The 8,733-nt window shown below is 38.1% G+C and overlaps 1 protein-coding gene across 1 annotated transcript in view; it reads right to left on the reverse strand.

Annotated features, from left to right (window-relative positions):
• LOC103201019 (protoheme IX farnesyltransferase, mitochondrial) overlaps positions 1 to 8,733 on the reverse strand; it is a 255,588-nt gene that overhangs the window by 238,490 nt on the left and 8,365 nt on the right. The window lies entirely within an intron of this gene.

The following is an 8,733-nucleotide window of genomic DNA, read 5'->3' on the forward strand; positions in this document are numbered from 1 at the left end:
AGATCTGTTAGTTCTTTTAGCAGTTCATGGTACTTTCAGCATTCTCTGCCAGCATCACAACTCAAAAGCATCAACTCTTCTTTGGTATTCCTTATTCCTTATTATGAATAAGGAAGACCACAGCCTTAGTTCAGCCTAAATCATTCCTCAATTGACCATTAATTTCTCTGTCATCATTCCTGTCTCTCACTAGTCCATGTTCTATAGCAGAGACTGGCAATTATTTTCTGCAGAGGGTCAGACAGTAAAAATTTCTCTACTATTTCCAGGTCATAAGGTTTGGGCTGCAATTATTCAACTCTGCCACTATAACACAAAATCATCCATGGAACAAATGGGCATGGCTATGTTCCAATAAAACTTTATTTATGAAAACAGGGGACATGTGCTCAGTAACGCTACTACAGTATTTTTCGTAATCAGTTCTACTCCATACACTGAAATACATTTCACATAGTTTCAAAACCTTAGCAAATATAACAAAAATATAAAAGTACCAGGAGGAAACATGAGAGATACTTTTATAAAAATCCTTTCTAAGCATGATATAAGAGTTCTGGTGGCATAGTGCCTAAGGTATCTGACTGCTAACCAGAAGGCTTGTAATTCAAACCCACCAGCCACTCCTTGGAAGGAAGGTTGGGCAATCTACTTCTGTAGTGATACTGCAGAACCCAAGGAGGGGTTGCTATGAGTAGGATCCGACTGGATGGCAAGCTTGGTTTTTGGAAGTATGATATGACTAGAAAGTGATAAATAAAAAAGTCTGACAAATTTGAATATATAAAAAATTTAAAACCTCTGTGGGACAAAATAAAACAAAATAACAAAATATCACAAATAAGGTAAAAAGAAAAAGAAAAAATGGTAAAAAAAAAAATGCATATGATACATGAAATGCTAATATTCTTTCTATTCAGAGAGTTCTAAATAAAACAGTAAGAAATGACTAAGGATGTAAGAGCAAATTAATAAGTAGGAAAATAAAAATTTTCAAAACATTGAGGAAAAGAAGCTAAATCCCAACAAAACTTTACAAATGAAAACTAACACAACAACAACAACAAAATGTTTATTTAACTATCAAATTAGCAAAATCAGTAAAGAAAGTATATGCACAAGCAAGGTATATACAGAAGGAAACAAATTTCCTTCCACTATGCTGTTATAGGGAACATAAATTACACTATCTTTTTAGGAACAAAGGAGCCCCAGTGGCATAGTAGTTAAAGTGCTCAGTGGCAAACCAAAAGGCTGGTGGTTCAAACCATCAGCCACTCCATAGAAGAAAGATGTGGCAGTTTGCTTCTATAAGGATTTACACCCTTGGAAACCCTATGGGGTAGCTCTACTCTGTCTTCACAGGGTTGCTATGAGTTGAAATCAACTCAATTGCAATGGGTTTGGGTTATGAAGAACAAATTGGTTGATCCATCAAAACTTAAAACATTTAACATCAGCAATTACATTTCTAAAACACTGATCCTACAGCTACACTCACATTAAGACTTATATATACAGAATTGTTGTTAATAACAAAAACCCAGAAATACTTAACTGGATTAATCAAAGAAATGATGGTAAATCCATAGAATAGCATGCAGTGAAGTAATTATCATCACTAGTAAGAGAAAATGGCAATTGCAGAATCATACAGTATGACCCTATTTCTACCAAAGATGGTATATAACTATATCTATGTCTTCATCTATGTCTGCATATTGATACATATCTAGAAAGCTACATTTCAAGCAGAGGTTTTCTCTACAATGAAGGGAAAGGACACTGTTAGTTTAAAATGTATGCTTTTGTATTGTTTGATGTTTTATTTTTAGAATAAGCCAATATTAACTTAATAGAGTTAAAATATGCTAACAGATAAATAAGATAAAACACAAAAATGATCACGTTCCCCCAAAGAACCTTCCAGGACTTTCCACTGCTATGGTATAAGGGCCCAACTCTTTAGTAAGATAAACATGCCAATGTGACAATATGGCCCATCTAATTCTTCAACCACAAGCACCTCTCTGATATCACATTTAAGATACACTATTACCTGCAGTTTCCTGAGTATGACAGGATGTATCAAGCGTCTTTATCTTGCTAAGGCTTCTCCCTTTGCTTAAATTCCTCTCCTTGCCTTCTATGCCTAATATATACCCATTCACCTCAACCCCTTCCACAGGCAGAAACAAATTCTCTTCCCTGGTCCTCATTTTACCTTATGCACACTGTCTATTATAGATAGTACTTATAACATTAATTTCCCTACTGATGGACATGGTAAAAATAATAGTATTAATAATGTCTAAAATACATGAAGTGTCTATCACGTGTTAGGCACATAGGTATTTCACATGCATTGTCTCATTTAATTCTTACAATCAAGCTATAAAGTTATTACCACTATTTCTACAGGAAATCCCTGAATTATGAATGAGTTGTGTTCCTTAATCAGTCTTTAAACTTAAACTTGTAAGTAAGTGGGAACAGTTAGGTACAGTTCATATCTAATGCCAGTCAAATGCTTGTCTTTAGTATGTAGTGTACCATTTTATACATTAAAAAAAAAAATTAAACACTTCCAGATACACTAAAACATCTTTAACATAATAATGCAGTAATAATAATACTGTTTTGATGTACAATACCAAGCAGCACCCATTTGTTATTACAAATCATGGTATATACCTTGAATTTTTAATATAATAGGCTTTATGGGGGTTGGTTTATATACAGATTGTACATAATTTGGATGTTCCTAACCTGTGGACTGAGTTTTATAAATAAAACTAAGGTACTCTAAGTTTAAGCAAATTGCACAAGATCACGCAGATCCAAGAAAGAATTCTAGGTTTGAAATACAGATGTATCTGATCATAACAGTTCTGTGTGTGTGTGTGTGTGTGTGTGTGTGTGTGTGTGTGAGAAAGAGAGAGAGAGAGAGAGAGAGAGATCTCCCCACTATACTATCAACTTCTTCTTGGAACAGAAACCATGTCAGAATCTAGCATAATGGGAAACATGGTTAGTTAGTTGATGCTGACTCATGGTAACCTTATGTATAACAAAACAAAACATTATCCAGTCCTGTGTCACCTTCATGGTCTTTGTTACGTTTGAATCTATTGCTGTGGCTTTTGAGTCAATTCATCTCTTTGAGGACTTCCCTCATTTTCACTGACCTTCTCTCTACTTTACAAAATATGATGTCTTTTTCTAGTGATTGGTCTTTCCTGATGACATATTCAAAATGAGCTGAAATCTTTCCACCCTCATTACTAAAGACACAATTCTTACTGTACTTCTAAGACATTTATTCATTCTTCTGATAGTCCAGATATTTAATATTCTTCCCTAATACCACAATTCAAATGCATTAATTCTGACAGACACCCAGTAAATATAGACAGGCTGGTTATTAGTATTAAAAGGGGACTTGGTCATTGTCAAGGAACTCTGGTGGCATAGTGCCTAAGGCATGTGACTGCTAACCAGAAGGCTGGTGGTTCAAACCCACCAGCCACTCCTCAGAAGGAAGGTTCAGTGATCTACTTCTGTAGTGATACCACTTCAGAAACCCAAGGAGGGGTCACTATGAGTCAGATCTGACTCTATGGCAGTGAGTTTTGGTTAGGTTTTGGTTTTGGTCATTGTCATCAAGTTTCACCCACTATATAATCCAAGAATTCTTTCTTCAATTCTTAATTCTGTTTCCACCTGGATTATTCCAATGATAAAGGCCATTGTTCTACAAGGCAGCCCATTTCATACCGGGCTAATTTTCCTAAGAATTCACCTTCATGCTGAGAGGATCTGTCTCTATATGCACATTCAATATCCTAGTTCTGCCCTGTGGACTACAAATTTAACTTCATGAATTGCACCTTTATTTCAACTATGCCACAAATAGTTGAAGATGGCTATCATTTGTTCATTTTCCTTTCCCTCGCCATCTTTCTCCTTCCTCCTTTCTCTTTCCAAGCAAAACAATCCACTCCCCAATTGCTAGGATTTTCATATCTTCTCTTCCTTGTGGCTGCCTCCTCTTGAAGTCTTTAGCTTGTCAATTTCCCTCTTAAAACCAAGTGGCTACCAAGTGAGAAGCACTGTACCAAGACAGTTAGAAGTACATGGCAACAATAAGTATACGATAAGACTTCTGCCCTCATAATCTTAGGTAAAATGTAACACAGAGAAACAAGTGCTCAACTACCTGCAATTATTTAGAAACTATATTTGACATGTGTCACACATGTTGCGGAGTGCTTTAAATGTATTTTATGATTTAATTCTTAAAGGATTTATTATTATTCCTGTTATCAAAACCAAAATAATCAAACCCACTGCCATTAAGTTAATTCTGACTCACAGCAACTCTATAGGACAGAGTAGAACTGCCTCCTAGGGTTTCCAAAGCTGTCATCTTTACAGAAGCAGATTGCCTCATCTTCTCCCATGAAACAACCAGAGAGTTTGAACCACTGACCTTTTAGTTAGCAGCCAAATGCCTTAACCACTGTACCATCAGAGTGCCTTCCTGTGTAATAGATGAAGAAATTATGTTCACCAGGTTAAGGAATCTGCCCAAAATGTCACTGGCTAGTAAATGTTAAAGCCAGGATCTGAACTAAAAGTCTGCTCAACTTCAAAGCTATATTTGGAGTTTTGAGAAGGGAGATTGGGGCCAAGTGCTGGCAGGAGAGGGCTTATCTGAAAGGCCTTCAAAGGACTGACTGGATATAACAGAGGTAGATTTACTAGATAAATGGACTTTAAAATAACTATATTAAACATGCTCAATGAGCTAAACGAAAGACAATAAAGAATTCAAGGAAATCAGAAAAATGTTGCATGAATAATGAGACTATCAATAGAGAGAAGGAAAGTATAATAAAGAACCAAACAGTAATACTGGAGCTGAAAAGAATAACTACTAAAATAAAAATTTACCAGAGGGGTTCAAGAGCAGATTTGAGATAGCAGAAGAAAGTCAGCTAGCTTGATGACAGGTCAATTAAAATTATCAAGTGTGACTAGTAAAAGGAATAAGACAGAAGGAAAACGAGAAGAGACTAAGAGACGTACAGGACACCATCAAGTGGAACAATAAAATATTATAGGAGTGTCAGAAGAATAGAAAGAAAAAAGGAACAGAAAGGATAGCTGAAGACATAATGGACAAAAACTTCCAAATTTGATGAAAGACATCAATTTACACATCCCCTATGTTCAACAAACTTTACATCAGAAAAATGCAAAGAGATCTACAATGAGACACATTATAATGAAGTGGTTAAAAACCAAATACAAAGACAGAACTCTGATAAAAGCAAGAAAAAAGCAAATCCTCACATAGAAGAGATCCTTATCAGAAAAGACAGAGGTCAATCTACAGTGGTATAACATATTTAAAGTACTGAATGAGAAAAAGAAAGTAAAAAATGCCCACCAAGAATTCTGTATTCAGCAAAACTGTCCTTCAAAAATGATAGTGAAATTAAGACATTTCCAGGTAAACAAAAGCTAAGAGAGTTTATTACCCCTAGTCCTGTCCTAGAAGAAATGTTAAAAGGAGTCCTTAAGGTTGAAATGAAAGGACACTAGACAGCAACTTGAAGCTATATGAAAACAATAAAGATCTCCAGTAAAGGTAACTATCATGGACAAATATGAAAAGTAGTTTTATTGTACAGGTATACGTCACTTAACATCCATAATACATTCTTTGCAATAGGATGGCATGTGATTAGATGTTATGTGAACACTATATCATATATAGGGGAAAAGCACACAGGACAGTTACTTGTCAGGCACCGGAACTACACTGCTACCACTGCACCAAGGGACTGTGCAAAGACTTTGGCTCCACTGCCACTAGTACTGTGTGCCCAGTCTCTGAGAGACCAGTCTCTGAGAGACATTCCCAGCCCCTGTCCACAATGGCATGCACGCACTGTCCAGCCAGTGGGCTGGCTCACCTTGCCACAGGCTCTGTTCCCTTCCTTCCTCCCTATGTACCTTTCTTTAATAAGCTTTCCCTAATAAGCTTTAAATTCTTTCAACCTCACCCACCCTCCTCCGACTCCTCCTCCACTTCCACTTCCTCCTTCAAATGCCCTTCCTGCTCTTCTTGCCACCACCACCATAGCATGGATCCTTAGACAGTTGCCACCATAAAAGGAGCTACGGCCCTGGGCCTTGGTATCATGTGCTAGGCACCCAAGCCAAGTGGGACAGGGGCCTCAGACAGGCCTCTAGCTCTGTGGCTCTGGAGGCATCTGAGCAGTACCTGCCTGAGGCGAGCATGATGGGACATGCAGCCACAAATGGATGGTGGGATCCTCTTCTTGCCACACCAGGGCTGAGGTGGACGTGGGACCCGGACAGCTAGTAAGAGACAGACGAGATCTCCGTTCTTAGCAAAGTACATCTGCTCCACTCTATTCTCCCACTGGGATTTCCAAACTCTATTATAACCTTATGGGACCATGGCACACATTCAATCAGATGCTGCCAAAATGGATATTAAGTGACACTCACAAAGTATCTTCTTTGACCACAACAGACTAAAGCTAGTAAAGTAGTACTTTGATTTGTAACTCTATTTGATACATGCTACATGATTTAAAAGACAAAAGCATGAAAAATGATTATGTACATTATTGGGTATAAAACCAAAAATAACCAAAATCACTGCCAGTGAGTCAATTCCATCTCATAGCAACATCCATTGGGTTTCTGAGGCAGTAAATCTTTACAGAAGTAGATTGCCCAGTCTTACTTCCATGGAGTGGCTGGTGGGTTTGAACCACCAGCCTCCTGGTTAGCAGTCAAATGCCTTAGGCACTATGCCATCAGAGCTCCCAAAGAGTGAAATAGGGATACTGATATAGATGTGCTGAATGATGAGTACACACAAAGAAAGAGGCTCCTTGTGACTACAGGGTGAGAAGCCTCATTTTTGGCATGACAACTATATGACCATATCTTAGCTATATAAAAAACAGAAACAACAACAACAAAAAACAGTTTTCATTAAGTCCACTCTGACCATGATAATTTCATGTTGTCAGAGTAGAACTCTCCTACACAGAGTTTTCAATGGCTGATTTTTCAGAATTACACTATCAAATCTTTCTTCCAAGATTCCTCTAGGTGGACTTGAACTCCAAAGTTTCAGATAACAGCTAGTACACTAATTACTTGCATCAGTCAGGGATTCTATCTTATCTGTACCAACCAAAATCAAACCCATTGCCATTAAGTCAAGATTGACTCATAGCAACCCTATAGGACAGAGTAGAACTGTCTCATAGGGTTTCCAAGGTGGTAAATCTTCACAGAAGCAGCTGCAACATCTTTCTCCTGAGAAGCAGCTGGCAGGTTTGAACAGCTGACCTTTTGGTTAGCAGCTGAGCATTTAGCCACCGTGTCACTAGGGCTCCTTTATCTATAAAAAACTCACTGCCGTCCAGTCGATTTCAACTCATAGTGACCCCTCCTTGGGTTTCCGAGCTGGTTTCTCTATGGTAGCAGAGTGCCCAGTCTTCCTTCTGAGGAGTGGCTGGTGAGTTTGAACCACAAGCCTTCTGGCTAGCAGTCAAATGCCTTAGGCACTATATCACTAGCGTTCCCCCTTTATCTATAGGCATTATTAACATATCAACACTTTGACACTCAGACCACCTGTGTACGAGAAAACATAACAGAAATGTTACAATTCCCTGTTTCGCTATCATAAACCACTAAGAATTGGTTTCAAATATTCCACTTGGAGTTAAGTCTCATTGTTTTAGAATTTCACTATGTATATCTTACTAGGGAGCTCTGGTGGCGTAGTGCCTAAGGCATCTGACTGCTAACCAGAAGGCTGACAGTTCAAACCCACCAGCCATTCCTCGGAAAACTGGGCGATCTACTTCTGCAGCGATACTGTCTGAGGAACCCAAGGAGGAGTCGCTACGAGTTGGATCTAACTCGACACAGTGAGTTGTGTTGTTGTTGTATGTCTTACTAAGAATCTTCAGCTCTTTTGTCAAATTCCCTAAATCTATGCATCATCCCAAGAAAAAGATTTTCTTTAAGTGAGCTCGAACACTGAGAAAAGAATAATCTGGTTTACCTCCTTTTACTCCAGATTGCAAGTTCAACTCTCTTTAAAAACAAAAAATAAACAAACAAAACCGTTCTTTCTGTTATCCTTCTCTACTCTCAAAAGCCTCTCTGTTTCATCTCTTCATTTCCAGTCTGACCCAATACCATTATTCACCACTTTCTGTTCTCAAGGAGTACCTGGCTTAACCTCATCATTGACCCATTATGTTCCTTTTCCTTATTGTTATCCCAAGAGGAAAGGAGAGACCAAGTCTTCCTCAGTTTGCAGAATGGCCCATAATATACCTTTCAGACAGTGTTAAGCTAGAACAAGCTATATCTAAGTTTAGCCAAAATGTAGGATAATAATAGTATCTTGCCTGACTCACAGGGTGGTTGTAACAACTAAATGGCATAATTATGAGTTAATACTCAAGCAGCATGCAATATAATTTGGTGTAGTTTGCTAGAATTGGACAAAAAATTCTGGTCTCAAACCTCCTTTCAGAGAACTATTCTAAATATCCCCAAATACCTGTGACTACTCAGGAGCCCTTTTGTTGTTGTTGTTGTTATGTGCCGTCGAGTCAGCCCTGACTCATAGCAACCCCTCCTTGGGTTTCCGAGGCAGTA

The sequence above is a fragment of the Orycteropus afer genome, unplaced genomic scaffold, assembly GCF_000298275.1.
Source record: "Orycteropus afer afer isolate SDZICR_OR568_19922 unplaced genomic scaffold, OryAfe1.0 scaffold00139, whole genome shotgun sequence".
Taxonomy (NCBI): domain Eukaryota; kingdom Metazoa; phylum Chordata; class Mammalia; order Tubulidentata; family Orycteropodidae; genus Orycteropus; species Orycteropus afer.